The 20,386-nt window shown below is 42.6% G+C and overlaps 1 protein-coding gene and 1 long non-coding RNA gene across 2 annotated transcripts in view; both read left to right on the plus strand.

Annotated features, from left to right (window-relative positions):
- Positions 1 to 625: 625 nt before the first annotated feature.
- Positions 626 to 2,736, plus strand: LOC309532887. The gene is made up of 2 exons (XR_014220050.1): positions 626 to 1,242; positions 2,117 to 2,736. It is a non-coding gene; the product is annotated as an uncharacterized lncRNA (long non-coding RNA).
- Positions 2,737 to 5,098: 2,362 nt separating this feature from the next.
- Positions 5,099 to 20,386, plus strand: part of NDST2 (N-deacetylase and N-sulfotransferase 2) — a 108,991-nt gene continuing 93,703 nt past the window's right edge. Inside the window, exon 1 of the mRNA XM_082223576.1 lies at positions 5,099 to 5,205. The gene's annotated coding sequence lies outside the window, so the exon portion shown is untranslated. The remainder of the gene's footprint in view (positions 5,206 to 20,386) is intronic.

Raw genomic sequence — 20,386 nt, forward strand, 5'->3', positions numbered from 1 at the left:
AATGGTCAGGGGTCCCTTTACCTTTACCTAAAGAAGGCAAGTACCTTGCTCATTCATATCAACGCCCATCTCTTAAGCATCCCAGCAACAAGTGGGGAACTAGATGGTGCTCCAGAAACCAGCCAGTGGTCTACAGACATGGGCAACTTTCTTCTGTCAAGGGCTATATGCTGGTGTTGGGTGGAGGCAGAGCCAAAGTGAGTCGAGCACCCCATTCCCCCCCCCTTTCTCTTTCCCACTCATTTCCCCCTTTGTTGGCATATCTGTATAACTTAGTTTTAATCTTCCTGGCATCAAATATGACCAAATGCATATTGTGTAACATTGCCAGTGAAATCTTCATCCCATTTGCCCACACTATCCTCTTGTTATTTTAAGACCACATTACATATGAGACAATAAGAGGTTTTCCCCACACCCATTGCTATCAAAACCTTATAAGTAATCAACAGCATATCTTTTATTTTCATTCAGTTTGTTCGAATAAATGGTTACCACACAGTTCTGATAAATGGTTACCACACAGTTAAAAAGAATGCCTTCTAAACGTCATAAAATGCATAGCATCAGTTAATTTATAAATTAATTTATAATTTTTTAAAGTTTATATAGGAACAAATATTAAGCTTGGTGTCAAGAACTTATGCTACCATATAACACTAGCTTATCCAAAACCGAACAGCTCAAAAATGGAGTTTCTCATGCACTTCCTTATCTTTTTCTGCTTCTCCTATTTCCTGTTTCAAAATATACTTTGATTGCAATCCCATAACATTTTCCTGGGAGTACAATTTCTACTACTTTGCATTGGTATACTCTTGCTATTTGAAACACACACCAATGCAGGAAATTCATTGCGTTTAAGTAACCCCAGTGGACCAGTGCATTTAGAAGTGAAAAGTGCTGTGTAATACAGGCAGTTATGTGCAGGGGGGTGGATAAGACCCCCAAACTTTCTCCATCCTTGACAAATACAGTATCAGAATCCTGCTTACAAGCCAGTTAGGGTTGTGAAATTTTGCCCATTTAAACCTGTTCCCATCCCACTGCATTTTTCATTTTTTTTAAAGGCAGCCTTGCCCTGTACTGAAAACTGGAGTTCTGATTACAGAGTTGCCATGGAAACCTTGCCTTCCTCACCTAAGCTATTCATTGGCTGCCTGACCTGGCACAAACCTCTTCTTGTTCTGTGTTCTCCTTATGTGACATGGCAGGGCTATCAATGATCTGCACCACCGAGAGGTAACGATATGTTTTTAGGTTAACACTATTGGGTTTTCACTCGGAGGTACCCATAAATGCTCAGCCACTGAATCCCCTCACGCTACAAGGTTGCTGAAGGATTACTATAGAATACAATCTTCCTTACCCAAAAGCATTTCATATATCCCACTCCAGAACAGGAGTGTCATTCCATGTTTCAGTATAGCAGGGAAAAGCAAGATTTCAAGGTTCAGTGTGATTTGGCCTAGGCTTGAATAAATCCAAGATTTATTCCATATACTATACAGTGGTGCCTCGCAAGACGAAAAGAATCCATTCTCTGATTCTCTTCATCTAGCGGTTTTTTCGTCTTGCGAAGCAAGCCCATTGATGGATTAGCGCTATTAGCGGCTTTTAGCGGCTTACCTGCTGATCGGATCATCTGATAAGCGGCTTAGCGGCTTAGAAAAAGGGGGGGAAAGGAAAAAAAAACCAGCAGGAACTCGCAAGACATTGTTGTCTTGCGAAGCAAGCCCATAGGAAATTTGTTTTGTGAAGCACCTCCAAAACGGAAAACTCTTTCGTCTAGCGAGTTTTCCGTCTTGTGAGGCATTCATCTTGCGGGGCACCACTGTATGGATTTACATTTGCAGTGAAATTGGAAAAGGTCAGTGTAATTTAGGAGCATTTCTTATGGCACCTCCTCCTCACTTCATAGCAGCAAGAGATTGAGGTGGTCATGAGATATGGACTGAAAAACTGAACGGAGTAACAACCTTCCTGCACTCTTTAAATTTATTATTTGCCCCCCAATCCTTTCTCTGTATGATTCTACCCCCCCCCCCACACACACTGCTTTATGAATACTTATTTTAAATAGTTTTAATAACACCCTTCATCAAACTGGTTCTAGGTTCAGTAGCGAGCTGTGGCTCACGTATTTCTGATGTGTACAGAATCACAGAATTGTAAGTTGGAAGGGACCCAAAGGATCAAAGCCATCAAATACAGGAATCCTACGCACAGCGTTCTCTCGGTGGGCTTGAACCACCAACCTTCTGGCTCACAGCCAGCCACACTGACCTGTTTGTGCCACCTGAGATACTTCACATCCAGTTAGAACCTGAAATACTCCTAGTGTCTCATATAGTCGAATGAACTTGGGAGTCTGATGAGCAAAGCTGCTGCTGTCTTACTACAATAAATCATTTTAACACCTAAAGTGCTGCTGCCCGCTGAATGAAATAGTTGCTGTCATCCATCCCTTGAAGTTTTCCTGGTGTCTTCAGTCTGCTTCTTCTGTTCCTCTGAACTAAAAGCTGGAAACGGTGTTTTTTATTGAACTCTGTAATTCACATCTGTGGTGGTGTCACTACCCAATGTATAATCATGACCTCAACAAGTTGTCACATTTTCTTTTCCGCTGTTCTTGTGGCCAAGTTTTTATACCAAGACACACCTCTGAAAGCCACAACCGGTACCTTCTGCTCTAAATAAAACCTGGTGTTGGCCAGTTGCAGAAATGCAGCTCAATTCAGACAAATATAGTCATCCCTGGCAAGCAGACACGGGTGGGTTTTATGATAATTAACTAAACTATAGACAAGATCACTTCAATCTACCTAAAACCAAATCAAGCAGACAGTTACGTTAATTTACATGTGCCCAGAGGTCAACCAAAACAGGTTTACAACCCTTTCCAAAAGTGCTTCGGGCTTTGGAGTGGTTTGGGCTTTGGAGTGCCTACACTGGAAGAGAAAAATTGTCGTCCTGCCCCTGTACACTTAACGTATGCTACCTGCCCCTGCCTCTAAACAGTCATGCATTAGCAGGTTAGCATGGTTTGCAAAGAAAAAGCTCCTGTATATGGGCTTCCATGCTATTGGAACACCAGATTGGGAATAGGCTTTTCCTTTGCAAGGCTAGGAAGCTTGCCAGGCACAGGAATAAGAGCATGAGTGTGATGCTCCCTTCATGAGTTAATCTTGTGCTAGTTTTTTCTACTTACAAGGGTCATCTAGTCGAACCCCCTGCAATGCAGGAATCTTGGCTAGATCATGCATAACAGATGGCCATCCAATGGCTGCTCAAAAACCTCCAAGAAAGGATGGTAGAATGGAGAGCATCACTTCACTGCAAGTGAGGGGGGTGCATTTTTTTTAAAAAAAAATCTAGAATAAGAAAATACACACACAGCCAGAACGTTTATAGACCAGCTCCACCCCTGCTGTGCTAATTTTCTACTTGCAAAGAGAGATTTCATTCTTTGAGGCAGAAAACATTCACACAAAAATGCAATCCGCCCTACATCCTGTTGTACCACCTCCAGCCTCCTTATTAAACATTACCTGACATACTCAGAAGGTAAAATTAAAAACCCCTCGATTTCCCAAGAACAGTTTATGTGCTTCTTCATCAAACGCAGGCATACCAAGCTAAACGTCCAGTCACAAAACATAATAGCCGATTTGCATTCCTCACAGTGGGAAGCATATTTTTAAGGCGCCTCGCCGAAGGAAATTGCAAAAACTAGTCTCGCACCCTACTGTCATGTGGGGTTTATTAACAAACGTGGTTCACATATTCACAACCTAAGTGTAGAGGCTGCAGCATTCCCATCTCAAGAGGGGCTTGTTCTTCGCAGCAGTTCAGCATTGCAAGAGGGGGCATCCTAAGCGCCATCTCTGTGCCTCTGCCCTGGCTCGTTATCCCAGATCTGCAACCGTATTTAGGGGGACATAAAAGGATGAAAGGTGGCGCTGTGTGTTAAACCACAGAGCCTAGGACTTGCTGATCAAAAGGTCGGTGGTTCGAATCCCCGCAACAGTGTGAGCTGTTGCTTGGTCCCTGCTCCTGCCAACCTAGCAATTCGAAAGCACATGAAAGTGCAAGTAGATAAATAGGTACCGCTCCAGCAGGAAGGTAAACGGCGTTTCCGTGTGCTGTTCTGGTTTGCCAGAAGCGGCTTAGTCATGCTGGCCACATGTACGCTGTACGCCGGCTCCCTCGGCCAATAAAGCAAGATGAGCGCCACAACCCCAGAGTCATCCACGACTGGACCTAATGGTCAGGGGTCCTTTTACCTTTAAAAGGATGAAAACACGCATAGATATATTTCAACTCTCCCAACAGTTTGACTCCATCCCTCAAAGGTGCGCTCCTCCAGTCTCCTGAGATCATAGCACAGCATTGCTAAAAGTTGGAGGGTCGTATCTGAAGTCTAAACCCCTTGGCAACAGCAAGGACTCTTTTACTGAACCTGGGGCTCGAACCCACAAAACCCCGTTGACATCTGGGATAGCTCAGTCGGTAGAGCACGTGACTCTGACATCGGAGGGTTTTGTGGGTTCGAGCCCAAGGTTCAGTAAAAGATTCCTTGCTGTTGCCAGGAACATATATATATATATATATACTGTATATATATGTTCAGGAACATATACATATATATATATATATGCGCGTGTGGAGTTTCTAAAAAAATAAAATAGTACCTTGATAGTAATACCCCCCCAAAAAAGGGGGAGAAAGCTTTGGGGGGAGTCGATGCCTTTTCACAACTCCCTTTTCTAAAAAAAAATATTATTATTATTCCTGACGAGGCTCTGTGGAGTGTGAGGAGGCGCTATCTCCCTCCGCCGGCTTCCCGCTTGAGCCGCCAGGCCGCCGGCCGGGGATTCCTCTCCCCTTCGCGGCGGCTTCCGAGCGGAGGCGGGACCGGGAAGGCGGGCGGGCGAGCGGGCGGGGGGTCTCCGCCGTCTCCTCCTCCTCCTCCTCCTCCGCGGCCTGGCCTGCCTTGTTCCCTCCCACCCGCCCGAGTGGAAGATGGCGGCGGAGCGCAGCGGCAGCCGCGGTCTCGGCGCGCGGCCTGAGGGACCCGAGCAGCGGCCCGAAGCGGCCCGGCCCGTGGGCCGAACCTAGCGAGGCCGGCGAGCGGGCAGTTCTGGCGGCTCCAGCTGCTGCTGCTGCTGCTGCCCGGTGTCGTCGTCTTCTCCGCCGCCTCAGGTGAGGGGAGCGGCGGCGGGGCCGGCGCAAATAATACCAGCCGGGATTTGTCTTCAGCTCTGAGGGGGAGCCGAGCGAGCGTGGGTTGCCGAGGAGGCCGCGAGGGTAGACGGAACGGGATGGTGGTTTCGCCGGGCGCCCGGGTTGGCGGTTCTCACGTTCTTCCCCTGCGCCCGTGTTTCTGCTCCCGTGTCCCCTCTCGGGTCGGCGTGGCGTATCGGCTTCCAATGTCGGGAGGGGGAGAAAGAGCCCGGTTCAAATCCCCTGCTCAACCCCGAAGCTGACGGGGTGACCTTGTAGGGAGCCTCGGTGGCTCAGCCTAAGCTACCTCGCAGGCTTGTTTTATTATTATTAATAATAATTATTTATTGCTATAGATATATCCGTAGCCAGACTCGTTGGGCTGCAGCCCAAGTCTATGGACAGCACTGGGGAATTGGAACAGATCAATAGGTTATCTTTTTAGTCGTCTTGGTCTCGAGCTGCTTAGGGCTTTGTATCTTGAGCAAAGGGACACCTTCTATATATACTGTACATAAAGAGAGGGTTTAATTGATTCTCAGTTACAAACGACTCCGATAGAAAGAGAGGGGGAAATAAATAATACTGTACCCACAATAACCCACAACAGGTTGGAGTACAGAACCCTCACCCCCTCTAAAGGGGGGGGGGATATAACAGAAGCAAATCCCAGTTGAGGTTCATTGGATGTGCAGCGGTCAGATAAAAGTGTCCTTTCACAGGCTTGTTGTGAGGAGGAATACCCATATTTGGGTAATATGGCTCCTGGAGCGACGACAAAATTGCCCACCCTCCAAATATCTTAAACCTTCAGTAGGTACTTGTATCAGTACCTGTATAGGTTTATTCAGGGATTTTTTTCAGCCGGAAGTCACCGGAACTCAGTTCCGGCACCTCTCAGGTGGGCGCCATTGCCATTATCAGAGAACAAGGTGAGTTCCGGCACCTCTTTTTCTGGGGGGGGGGGGAAGCACTGGGTTTATTACAGTGGTACCTCTAGTTACGAACTTAATTTGTTCCGGAGGTCCGTTCTTAACCTGAAACTGAACTAGAGGCGTGCTTTCGCTAATGGGGACCTCTTACTGCCGCTGCGCCGTCGGCACACAATTCTCGTTCTCATCCTGGGGCAGATTTCTCAACTCGAGGTAACTCTTCCAGGTTAGCGAAGTTTGTAACCTGAGGCATTTGTAACTCAATGTACCACTGTTGTTGTTGTTGTTATGCACCCCCTTGGCTCAGCTACTGTGCAAGAGAACCTCCCACACTGCCCTAAATCCAGCACCGAGAATCCAGGCAAGGAGGATGCACTATACCCCATGCTGTTTTTTCCAGCAGCGCTGGACCCACTGGAGGATGGCCAGTTACTGGACATGCACATATAGGGAGAGGCACTCCCTCAAATATTTTAGGTGTGTTGAGCACCAGGTAAGAGAACTAAGAGGAAACAGCAATCAGGTGTGTAGGGAATCTGATTGGGTTTCAGTGGGTGCGTGAGGTTAGTGAGAAAAAGAAACATGTATGAGATGAGAGATCGTAGAGAGAGTGCAAGAGAGGAGATATTGCTCACTGGTGGGACACATGCTTAGAAAGGATGTCTTGCAATAGGCCTTGTAAAGACTTTAAAGGGTTGCTGCCAGTTTGAGTGTGCTGTACAGGCTGGGCCTAGACTAACCAGCAGCCTGACTCTATATAAGATTGTTTGATATTTTCATAAATGTTTTAGATTAGACATTTTACTTTCTTACAATGCAATCCTAACCATGTCTACTCAGAAGTCCTATTGAATTCTAATGGGGTTAGTAGATTTGCAATGCAGCTGTACTTACTTAATGTAAGAATTTCTACTTCACATTTAAAATAATTCCCAAGGGGGATTACAACACAGAAATCAAAAGCAGAATAAAAACATTAAACACACCCCTAGAAGTATCAACATCTGTAAAGTAGTAGCCCAATCTGAAATAAAACTTGATTAAATTAAAGGGTTGGAGGGGGGGATCTTTGGCTGGTGCAAAAATTACATTGAAGTAAGCATGGACAGCATCCAGGTTGTTGCCACAAGAAGACCCTATCCCTGGTAGCTACCCATCTCCTCAGATGAGGTGGGAACCTGGAGTAGCGCCTCCATTGAAGATGGACAACCACATGTGGAGATAGATGATCCTTCACGTACCCTGGTCCCAAGCTGTATAGGGGTTTAAAGATCAACACAGCACTTTGAACTGAGTCCACAAATGGCCCAAAAGCCAGTGCAGCTGATGTAGTTCAGTTATGATAATAATTTCCAGACCTATACAGCTACAACTGTGTGTGTGTGTGTGTGTGTGTGTGTGTGTGTGTGTTTAGCGGCTTATTGGACTGGATTCAGCTGTTGTAACCACAAGTGAACTGTTTACTCTGTCCTGCTTTGCTCGCTGTCGGTCTCCCTATCTTTTTCTTCTTGCCTGAGAACACCAGCTTTACACTGCTGGCACGAAAGAGCCTTGCCCCTGCTGCTCTGACTGACAGCTGTGTTGGTCTTGGCTTGCAGGGGAGAGCAGGAAGAGCCCCAATTGCAGTTCTGTGTAAGAGGAGGGTTGGTTGTGGGAGAAGTAGCAAAGCAGGTAAGGAATATACAGCATGTTCTGTACGCTGCCCCCCCCCCCCAGCACTTTGAGGACACAATGGTAGCAGAGAACAAGTGCTTTTCCACCTTCATCACTGCCACAGAGTAAGCATAATAATGGCTTGCTATGATTTCATGAGACTTTGAGTGAGTTTTCCATCTCTTCTGGCCCAGCCATTTGTGGAGATAGGCACATGTTCTTTAAGTTTTTTCATAGGGAAGATGAAAGAGTGCTTTCCATCTTCTGTTCTCCTTGATGCCCCATTAGTACAATCTTGGGAGTTGTGGTTCCAAAGGAATGTGTTGGGTGCCATTAGGCTTGGGATAAGGTAATGGTACTTGATTATTATTTGAACTTCTAGCTTGCCCCAGGACTTGGGATAGGGAGCAAAACTAGAATAACCAGCAAAACCAGAATAGATTCTAAAAGAAAATGTTACCAAGTTGTGAACTAATGAGCTAAAGTTTGTTCTCTTCTCCACCCTCCTGGAGGACTGGGATAATTTGTCTCTGGGGATTCATTTCCCCCCCAAAAAGTATGTGTATATCTAATATTTGTCTCATCTGTCCCTTGCCGCTTTTGAGTTTTGCTGATATATTTTTACCAGCCTATGTTTTCAGCAACTAATGAGCTCTGATTTGCTGCTGTTTCCTTTCATCAGGTGCTTTTTATTGCTTTTCTATGTTGCTTTTAGTTCTACATTTTAAATGTAGTCTCTCATTGTAGGAAAGAACCTCAAAATTGTAGCTTAGATGGAAGTGCTATTGATTTGAATTTATATTTCTTTAAAATGGTTTGGTTACTGCATTGCCTAAGCATGTGTCATAACAGGGAGACTTGAAGGAATTCAGAGCAAATGCTTGGATAGTGATATTACACATTTCAACTACAACTTTCTTTCCATTTGAATATTTGTGTGGATGTGCCCTCCCCATCCCCTTTTGTTAGATATGGTTCATGGCAGCTGTAAATTCTTCACAGAAGGATATATAAGAAATAAAACAAAGAACTTGATTCTAGGGTTGGCATGTAAGTCAATCAGTTGCCTATTTCCCCACTGTCAACCTTTCTTATTTAATTATACTGTCTTTTGTCTGCAATAACAGGAGCGAGTTCTGTTTGTCTCCTAGCCTTGCATTAGTTGAGGCCATGCTGAGTAGTATAGTATAGCTTCTAGAAGCCACATGCTATAACTGCAAGCATCTCTGCAAGATACAGTGGTGAAAGGTCATGGCTTTAAAGGTCACATTTTTAAAAAAGGGTTTGTGTCAAGTCTGCTCCAGAATAAAAATGAACGGGTGAAATTCTGTATCTGTCCATCAGTGGAACAGACAAAAAAAAAGGTTCCTCCCTCCTTCAGCTCTCACTGTGCCCCTCAGATACACTCCAGATACTTGGTGGACCTTTCAGAGCAGATGCGGGTGGGGATTCAGGGAAACAAGTGGAAATTGAAATGCTATTCAGAAGTACTTGAAAATTTTCTTGTGAATGTCATTCTGGTTTTAGACAGAGAGTACTGCTCTTCACTTCGTCATATTTCTATTTTGTTTGTGAACATCTAGGGACATCATGTAGATGACACCCACTTACATTTTTTCACTCTTGTTAAATTCTGGATGTATAGTTGGTCTTGGAATGAATGCTAGAAGATGATACGGAATCAGTGAGGGATGAAATTGAAGCCTAATTGGGACACAACAGGTTATGTTGGTAGGACAGTGTAGCTCTAGAGGTTTGTAGTTTTTTGCTTGCCTGGGCAAGGTTATACTTTCCTTGAAGTTGCATAGAAGGGTTTCCTGTGCCACACTTTTCTCCTGAATTGTCCAAGGTATCCTGAGCTGTCATTTCTTTCTAACAGGGACCTGATCCCAGCCATACCTTCTTTGGTTAACACCACATATTGACTCCTGTAATGTCAGTTGTACACGGGGATGCCATTGAATAATGTTCGGAGGCTGCACCTAGTGCAGAATGCTACCTTTCAGCAAGTTCAGACCTGCCTCAAGGAACATCAAGACTTCTCTCGTGACCCAACTGCAATGACTATCTATAATATATGCTTCCATTAAAGGCTATCCCAAGACATTTTGGCACCTGAGGTGAGCCGCAAAAATTTGCGCCCCCACCCCAAGTCAGGGAAGATGATATAAGTGAAGTTCTACATCAGGAACCAGATGCGAATAAAGATCTAAAGAGGGAACAACAGTGAAAGGAGAATAGCAGCACCTCCTATTTGCCAAGAGGCCTCTGTAAAGGCCAGATCTGCTGCCCCTGTGGGTCCTGCCACCTGAGGCTGTCAGCTCACTTTGTCTCATGGATGGGCCCGGCCCTGCTTCCAGCCCCAATTCAATGTACTCATGATTACAGTATCTTTAAATCTCTTAAAGATCTAGAGCCTACAACCCATTTGAGAGCACCTCATTCCCTTAAATCTGTAGGGAAGGCATTTTTCTTTTGCCGTGGGAAGTCTGCAAAACCACAGATTAGTGTCTTCTTTGTGGCTGTGCCCATGCACTGAAACGTGTTTCGATCAGAAGTGTGTCTGGCCACTTCACTCAGAAGGTACCTGGAGGGTCTTTTGGGGACTGCAGCTGGAGGTGGATGGGAATTTAGGGAAATGGCATGGGAGAAAGATTAAATCCATCTCCCCCCAGCACCTCTGTACTGATCTAATTCAGAGCCACTGTGACCGCTTTTAGTTAAAATTGCAGTACGATCCCCAACTTGTCCTTTAGCTACTGCTCAAAGCAGCAGTTCTCAAAGGCTTTCCTTATCCCTTGCCTTTCCTGCAAGAGCGTAAGAAGAATCCTGCTGAATTAGACCAAAGTATACTGTACTTCAGCATTTAGTGGGAAACCCCAGTGCAGAATACAAGCATTCTCGCACTCTCCTCGTCCCAATCGCCAGCGATTGGTATTCAGAGGCGTGTTGCCACTAGTACTGCAGGTAAAGGCAAGGAAAGCTGGAACTGGCTTCAAGGTGTGGGGAGCCTTGAAGCAGCAACTCCCCAAACTTTTCTTTGCTCCCACCCACCCTGACTGAAAAAGGCAAGGAGCAAGGTACTTGCCTTTGATCAACGCAGCGAACTTAATAAATAAATTATTTAATAAATAGATAGACTAACAGGACATGAATTTGCTGAACAAATTTTTAAAAGGGATACAAAAATGGGAGACGCGAGGGAGTCAGGAAAATAAGTTAATCAAAGAGGAGAAATTAAGAAGGAGGGAATTTTTGTCTTTTTATATGTGCTTTTTTCTTTTCTTTTTTGTGTCTAATGTCTGTATTTTTGTATTTTGTAATTTTGTATCTTTTTCGTTTTTTGTATTTTTCTAAACTTTTCTATTGATAAACCTAATAAAATATTATTAAAAAAAATAAATGAAAAAGGCAAGGAGCAAGGTAACCCTCCTTACTTGGGAGCCCCTACCTCAAGGCACTTGGAATACCATGAAGCAGTGGTTCCAAGATGGGCAGCACATTCTTTGGCACTGTTCAGCTGCATCCTGCTCAACTAAGGGAAGGATTATGAGAGGGGGAAGTTTAACCCCTTGTCCCAGTGGATCTTCTCTAACCCTGATGCCAGGAAGACTGGAAAATAGCTCAGCGGCAGTGAAAAGAGGGAGGGGTGCTTTGTTGGGGATCCTGCGCAGCTAAGTGAGTGTGTGTATGTGGGTGTATATGTTTGTGTGTGCTGTGTATGGGTGTATGCATGTATATGTGGGGGGTGGTGTCTGGGGTGCCCCCCCCCCGAAGGTTGACTGCTCAGGATTGTTGCCTCTCCTCTTTTAATCAGGGTAATAGGTTATATTAAATTGATCCCAACCCATTTTTAAATCAATGGTTTAACTGATTAAATATTAATAGATTTTATTACTAATTAACATATTTCACTCTTAGCACAGCCTCCTAGTGGTGCCAGAATTAAAAATAATTGATGGCACATTTTCAAAGCTAAGCAGGGTCCAGTATGGTTTCAAATTGGGTGTGGGACCATGTGTTGAGATCCCTGTATTGTCATGTGGTGGACCTGCCCCAAGGTGAAAGACTTCTGGGAAAAGATTTACAGTGGTGCCCCGCAAGACGAATGCCTCGCAAGACGGAAAACTCGCTAGACGAAAGAGTTTTCCGTTTTGGAGGTGCTTCGCAAAACGAATCTCCTATGGGCTTGCTTCGCAAGACGAAAATGTCTTGCGAGTTCCTGCGGGTTTTTTTTCCGTTTCCCTCCCTTTTTCTAAGCCGCTAAGCCGCTTATCAGCTGATCCGATAAGCTGATAAGCCGCTAATAGCGCTAATCCGCTAATCCGTCATTGGGCTTGCTTCGCAAGACGAAAAAACCGCTAGAAGAAGAGAATCACAGAACGGATTCTTTTCGTCTCGCGAGGCACCACTGTATAATGAATTGAAAAAAATGATGAAATATACATTTATAAAGAAACCAGAGGCCTTTCTTTTTGGAATAACAGGTTTGGAATTGCCCAAGAAGGATGTTAAATTATTTTTGTATGCCACAACTGCCGCTCAAATCTTACTAGCCAAGAAGTGGAAAACGCAAGAACTACCAACTGTGGAAGAATGGCAGATGAAGATGATGGACTTTATGGAACTAGCTGACCTTACTGCTTAAAAACTATTGCTTTAGTAATATATAATCAGATAGAACCAAGGTTTATTTAATTGGGTCATACGCCTATCCATTTTGATTTGTGCTTTTTTTCTTTAAAGAATCATGGTCAGAAAATGTTCTTTGCCATTTTTGTCAAATTCCAATGTAAACATCTAAATCTCAAAAAATGGAATAGCATTGCTTAGCACCTTCACTGTGATGATGATGATTTATATAGCCTGTTCTTTACGCTAAAGTCACAATGATTTCAACTGAAACCTTAAAAACAGTTAAAACATATTACAATCACAAAAGTAGATTGGGTCTGAGAAATATACATCTTATTAATACACATGGTACATTAATGCCTTCTGGAACAGCTTCTTTGAATGTGTTTCTAATTGTGCCATACAGAATTGCTCTCTTCTGATGACATTTGGGTTGCTGTTCTTAGTTACAGTACTGCAAAAGTGGAGGCTAATTTGTTGTCTATGGGCACATCTCATTCTTCCCATACAGTCCTAGATTTCACTTTATAACAAATGCTGACTGCAAAATAAAAAGAAAAAGCCATATTATATTCTGATAGACAGTCAGTAGCTATATACTAGTTTGCGTGTTTGTAGACTGTGCAAGAGTGGTGCACACATGTCAGGAAGTAGCTACAGCGAGCCTCAGGGTCACATAATCCCACAAAAGCTGGGAGGAGGTAATTGAAAGCTGTTGCTTTTAGTTAGCCACAGTTTCCTGTGTGATCCAAACTGTGAACTATGGGCAACACAAACTATGGTTAGTTTAAAGCCAGCCAGCCTCAGAAGCCATGGTTTGAAATTGGCTTGTTTTAAATTAAAACTTCATTTCCTCAGCTGTGAGAAAGGACCCTGGGGGAGCTCACGAGCGCAAGGCTCATTGTGGCTCATTCCTTCTCATTCAGGAATGTGAGACGGTTTAGTGTAGCATGTTAACTCTTGTCTTAATTGTCTCATATTGGGACACGGCATGAAAATATCCTCATTAGCAGGGCTGTTCAGAAAGTGCTCTTTGTTTGACCTGATGATCTCTATGTATTTTAGTTGGATACCTTATTCTTGCATTGTTTGTGGCTTGTGATATAAAGGTACCGGTAGTTCTTCAATTCCATAGCAGCATGTTATCTAATAATTAGGCTTCTCTCTTGATTATATTGAAAGAAATTGTTGTTAGGGCTCCAATGCTTAATTGATTATTTAAAAAAAAAATAAATGGTTTTTAATCAGCTGAATGGTGCTCCTGATAAATCGTTTTAAAAGCCTATTATTTTGAGTACAAGTACTTGTAAAAACTGCAGATGGCAAGTACCATCTTAAGAAGAATTTCCTCTTGCCTCTTCTATAAACTACCTTGCATTTCTCATAAGATGGAAATAGCTAATAAAAGTTTGCATTGGGGCGCTAAAAAATTAAAGACATCTTTATGGTGGATTGATGACATTAAAAGGGGCATGTTCTCTGTCTTGGTTAGTCCTAAAACCATATTTGTTGCCTTGATACATTGTTCCTGTTCAATATTTCTGCACAGATCACCTTGTGTATATTAAATGCTAATCTACTGCAAACATTGTGGCATCTTTGTGTTGAATTTGGCTCCATTCCCAAATGTGCCTGCATATTTTCAGTGCAGCTGTTCTTTCTTCAATTGGAAAAAGATCTGAATTGCAGGTGAAAATATCAGCAGAACCTAAATGTGGTCCACCTACGTACTTATTTGTGTTGCCTAATGCTGTAGTACCTGGAAAATAAAACTAGGATTGTGTGTACCCACTCAGTAATTGTGTGAATTCAAAGAGAGTGCTTTGCTCCCACATAGTTGTGCATAATATAGGTATAATGTGTTCATAGGCTTAATTATAATGTGTGCTCTTGCAGTTTCCCTTATAGTATTTCTGGTACATCTACCCTTACATGCACTGGGTTTGAAAGTGTGTAGTAAACTGGCCAGGGCATTTGAATGCTGTGGGTGGCAGGAAGCAGACTGCTCTGCCCTCCCCTCATGATTCCTGGTGCCACAATTGCCACTTCTATGCATTCAAGTGGTCTTTTGGGGTTGAAGGGAATATTCTTTGATTTACTTTTTCCCTTAAGGTTATGTATGTTTAAGATAGAAAAAAAAGTGTAGAGCAGATTAGGAAATATTTTTGTTAGGTTTCTGAGTGTAGTGAGGCTAAGAAACGAATGCCAAGGACCAGCTGAAGAACTAGTATTAGCCATAGTTTTCACGCAGCTGAAAAAATGTTGTCTCATAAAATATTGCTAGTTACCCATTGAACCTGTTTTGTGGATTGAAAGCTATTTCTGGAGTAATAGGTTAGTCATCTTAAAATTATAAAAAGCACTTTCCATAAATAAGTTTGACTTCATAATCTCGATATAAAAGAATTACCTTTAAAAAACAGCAACAACTTTTTATTGAACAACTCCAGACTCTGCTAGTAATTTTCATTGATCTGAAACCCTGGTGCTTTTGAAGCTAATGTCCAGCAATTCCAGAATGTGTACATAAATTGAAATTGCCAGGTTGATTTAGCCCTCCATTGATAGAATAATTGACTGTATCAGTCCAGTCTTTAAACTAAATGCACCCTAAGGAAGCCATACAAATAAAATAGCTGGCAGAAGTTATCATGCAATTACATGTTAAAAATGTATAAATCATGCTTTCATTGAGAACTTCCCATTTCCAATAAAACAATATAGTTGCACCAAAATAATCAGTCAACAATCTCACTGTGTACATACACCAGCAGGTATGGTGAGTGTGATGTAACTGATCATGTTTTTAAAACATAAAACAAATAGTGTATGCGTTTAAAAAACAGTGGGGTCAATTATATCATGCAAATGAACCTACCTGGACCCTGAGAACATCTTCTGAGGCTCCTCCACGAGAGGTCAGGAGGGTGGCAACACGAGAACGGTCCTCTGCAGTGGCTCCCCGCCTGTGGAATGCTCTCCCCAGGGAAGTTTGCTTGGTGCCTTCACTGTACACCTTTAGGCGCCAGGCAAAAACGTTCCTTTTCAACCAGGCCTTTGCCTGACTTGATCTACACCCTATACCTTTTTTTAAAATGCTGGCTCTTTGGGGTTTTTTTTTATTGGGTTGTTGGTTTCGTTTTGATTTTATGTTTTTGATATTTTATATGAACTGCCCTGAGACCTTTGGGTATAGGGCGGTATTGTAAATGAATGAATGAATGACCCTTGTGGTCCCTTACAACTTAACAATTATATATGTGCAATTATCACGTGTTGTGAATTACTGGTAATATTTTACAGTATTATAAACGGCTTAGAGATTTCTTTGAAGCTTGAAGCAATATATAAATTACCTAAAGAAATAAAAATAATGCACTATGCAAATATTTCTGTTAACAGAGGAAAGGGGTCAGGTTGAAGGTCTTTGTCAGATAGTTGCCATTAAGGGCTCATCCGCTCTGTGGATTTGAAGCCGCTTGTGCGTTTTGTGTGTGTGTGTGTGGTGTCCACACAACATCTTCCTCATCCAGTTGGCAGTCCATACCTGCCCTCCTCCAAATTCAGATTTCCCTGATTTGGTAAGAATCTGAAGAAAATCCATATAAAATTGCATCTTGCCCAATTGCGGATGCCCTGAAGCACATTGTGTGGTCTGGAGTTCTTTTTTCCACATGTGTGGTGACATTCTGCTAGCTGCTGTCTGTTGCTACACCCACTACTTCCATTTTCTTTCCATCAGCCCAAAGGGAAGGATTCAGCCTTCCCCTTTCCACTGGTTGTTGCTGAAGGCACATTTGCGGTATTTTTATATTTAAAACAGCTGATTTGTGCAAAAGGGTTCTTGCACAAAACAGCTGTATTAAAATTAAAAATAAAATTTGCCCTAGAAGATACAGGAGGGAAAGGAAGCTGCAGCCTCATGCCAAATCCTTGCCTGGCTTGGCGTAACACACACAATTATTATTATTTTTACTGTTCTTTTATGCAGATCTAGTGTATCAGAAAACCTGTATTTCAGAAATAAATAAGAAAAGCGTTCTGGCACAGGTAAGCAGATATCTCCATGTAAGCCCACAAGGGACCTCAGGCTCCTTGGCTTGGTGCAACACACACATTTTAAAATAATTATTTTTTCTGACCTTTCATGCAAATTTGATCTCTCTCTCTCTCTCTCACTCTGTGGGCGTGCCTGAAAAGGTAAACAGATACCGGATTATTTGTGGGCACCTGGTTTTGGAACACATATATTTATTATCAGTGCTTTTTTCTAAAAAAAATGTTTAGGGTACTCTGATTTTGACTCAAGAAAATCACCGTTTTATAGCGCAAATTGGGAAAAAGAAATACAGTAAATGGACAAAAGTACAGAGATTCACAAAATGTTTAGGGGTATGTGTACCCCTGCGTCCTCCCAGAGAAAAAGCACTGTTTTATTATTATCGTCGTTATTATCCTACTTTTTCATACAAATCTGCTACTTTGGAAAATAAAATAAAACAAACCTCCAAAATGTTTTCAAGTTGCTCACACAGCTAAACAGATACCTGCACACATACACTTAACAGTCCTCAGATTTCCAGAACATCTTGATGGGAGAGGGCAGCAGACAGCACAAATGAATCCCATCAAATCCCACACGCTAGTATGGATATAGGAAATATCAAGATAGATTATGGAGGCATAATATTGAAAGTGCAAAAGTGCACACAGAAACAGTGACCCTTGTAGACCTGAGTGTAGACACAGCCTGTGTCTGGCAACTTGCTAAGGTGAACATGCAGGTAACTTGTAAACATACAGATGCAGTTGAAGTCACAGTGACCCAACAGCCAGTTAGTAAGTATTGTGCAAAATGGTCACTCTTATGGGCATGGGAGTGTTTTCAACCTAACTGGGGAAAAATACGTAAATAATTCAGATTTATAAAGGGGTTTGGTAAGCTTGTGGGTTTCTGTTGACCCCAGTACCATTTCTAGTGATATTAAGGAGAATGTGTAATTTGTCTGCAGAAAATAGACAAATTATTGTGCAGCAAGCATTTCTAATCTGCCTTCTGCTATGCACACCCTTGCCATTTCACCTTCTGTGCTCCCTATTTCACAGAAATTGGGGGCAGGGTGGGGCAGGCTGGAGGCTAAGTTATCTGTAAACATGAAGAATGATGAAACCATTTCAACATGGTATTATGGGGTCACTTTAACCTTCAGCACCCTGTGAGTCTGCAGCCTGCTAGCCACTATGTGATGCCTTTCTCTCTGGAGCTACGGTATATTCGGGTGGGAGGGAAATTATTTCTATATTCATCTGTTATGGAACCTGCCTGATTTTTTCACAGCAGCCAGTTGGTCAATGATCAACAGGTGTGAAACAAATGTGTTGATTGTTGACCAACTGGCTGCTGTGAAAAATCAGGCAGGTTCTGTAACAGATGATTCTAGATGTCTCTCCAAAGGTTTAATTGGGTTGGGCTGCTGTTTTTGCCTCCCAGGTTGGTTTGGGTTGGCTCCGGGTTACTCTGTCTCCTGAACGCTTGCATGTCTGGATCTTGGAACTTTCTTGCTTTGCTTGCAAACTGTTCACCTAAATCTTGGATTCATTGTATGATAGTAGCCTAAACTGGCATGCCACTGAATTTGTTGATCGTTTATAGTCAACAGATTGCCTATAGTTTGACCACGGTAGGTGGAAATTTAACTTTTTTATTTAATTAAGGGCCCCGTAAGGGGAGATTGCCCCCTAGCTCTTACAACAGTTGGTGGCAAACCTAGCAGCACAGTAAAAATTACCTTGCTGACCATCTGCTAAAACTTCAGGAATTTTGCTACCAGAAAAGTTGCTGCTTTGGACTTTCCATGACTTTTACCTTGTTTGCTGTGGAATTCAGGGAGTACTTTCTCCATGTGATCTGGTGTTTCAAATAATGGGTGTTCCTTTCATAAAGAAATTTTAATTCCATTTGTTACCCCAAGCTAACCTTGATAAAAGGCAAAGAGAATTGTTCACTGAATTATTATTTATAGAAACCTTATCTAATATTGTTAGCAAGTTATACTTTATTTCATTTCTAAGTTTCACAAAAACAGTGGGCTCCTTCATTTTTTGTGATGAGCACAAATATTGATCCATTTGATTATATTTTTCTTGACCTAGTAAAATCAACACTTTACATTGATATCAATTGATATAATATGGATTGATTGATTGATTGATTGATTATTATTAATATTGGACCATTATTTCACAAAATTGACTGGTCAGTTGATTTCATGAGCCCCTTGACTCCACCAGTATCTGACATTTGGCAAGCCCAAATGGAAGAGGAGGAAGGAGAAGGAACAGATGGGGGGCTGGAAGACTGGCATCCAGGGGTGGAGGGAGGAGACTCTAGATGTCAGAAAGACAGAAGAAGATCTGCTGGCTCTCTCCACTGCCCCTTTTGCTGGAATGCAAGGAGGGGGGAGGACCAGTCAGAGGGAAGGGATGAGCAGGAGGAGATGGCAGCAGAGCTGGGGGCAGAGGGGCCCTGGCTGAGTCTTGTCACCAATAACTGGGCCACCTTGCTAAGTGGAATGAGATGCACCTGCCCAGCAGGAACAGACATGTACACACACAGCAAAACCATAGGGCAAAAGAGTCTTACGAGTGCTCATCTTTAAAAGCTTGAGGGAATGGACATGCTCAGGACATCTTTGCACCTTCCATACAGTTAAGAACCTCTTGCTTTATTCATTTACATTGGAATATTGATTCTGGACCTTGTGCTTGCTGCTGAGCCTATGCTGCTGTTAGCCTGATTCAATCTCTCTTCCTTACTTTCCAGCGGGATTTATTGTTGTTTTGTTTTCGGACAGGAGCCTGATGGCTAACCAATTCTTTTGTTATTATTGGTCAGAGTTCAGTAACCTGGTTTGCCTGAGTGCAAGGGCTAGCCTCCCTGTGTATCCTTCTGATACTTCCCATGTTTGCCCACCTGGAGTTGAAAAGTCTCCCCCCCCCCACGAATCTAATGTTGCTTATGTGTAAGACATCTGTTGGTTTGTTGCTATTGTGTATGTTACCCCATGTGTGTATGTGTAATGCTGACATAGACCTTGAACGCTCTTGTTTATGTACAACTCAGTGATGCTGTATTAATAGGCACTGTTATCACCTACAATACCTTAAGAGGCATGGCAACTATGAGAAGAATTCATATGCAAAATCATCAAAAGTCTTTATTAGTATTATTTTATTTTAAAGGCCTTTTAAGGTCTTACAGAGGTGAAAATATGAAAGATGAGGAAGGGTTCCATAGATGTCTTGTGCCCCAGATCATGTTATCTTGACTGTGGAGTGACTAATTACTCTTTTCAACATGGCTCATACAAGTAACTAAGACATTGAACATAACAAGTGTTTTCATTTCTTTGGATTACCCATTTTAGGAATTTTGTGTAATAGAAGCCTTAACATTCAGAGTGTAGCATCAAACTACATGCAGCTTGGTAATGCACCGGGCTTTTCCTGGCCATTTTATTGTTTTTACCGCTGGAGGGTTTTGCTGTGCTGTTTTTGAAAAAAAAACATTTTAACAATGGTTTGTGTTTTTCACAGGCTAAGTGGCTTAAAATAGCTAATTGCTTCTGGCATTTGACATGAGATGACAGCAGTAAATGTAGTCAGATCTCCTATTATCTCCTTAAAGTCAGACAATCAATTGTCCAGTGTTATATGTTTTCTCTGTAATAACTGAAGGAAAAGTTAGTTTCTTTTGGCTCCTTCCAGTGTGTGCTTCATTTTGTTTAGGACACTTTTTATTGTTCTTATACATAACCTTCACTGGTGCGGTTCCACCAAAGCGAGGACAAAAAAACCCCATGCTTGGAAAACAGTAAGAAACTGCCTTGGACTAAGTCATACTAGTGGTTTGCATAGGCTGGTGCTATCAGCCTTTGCTA

The sequence above is a fragment of the Podarcis vaucheri genome (genome assembly GCF_965113315.1).
Source record: "Podarcis vaucheri genome assembly, chromosome: 5".
In the NCBI taxonomy this organism is placed as follows: Eukaryota; Metazoa; Chordata; class Lepidosauria; order Squamata; family Lacertidae; genus Podarcis; species Podarcis vaucheri.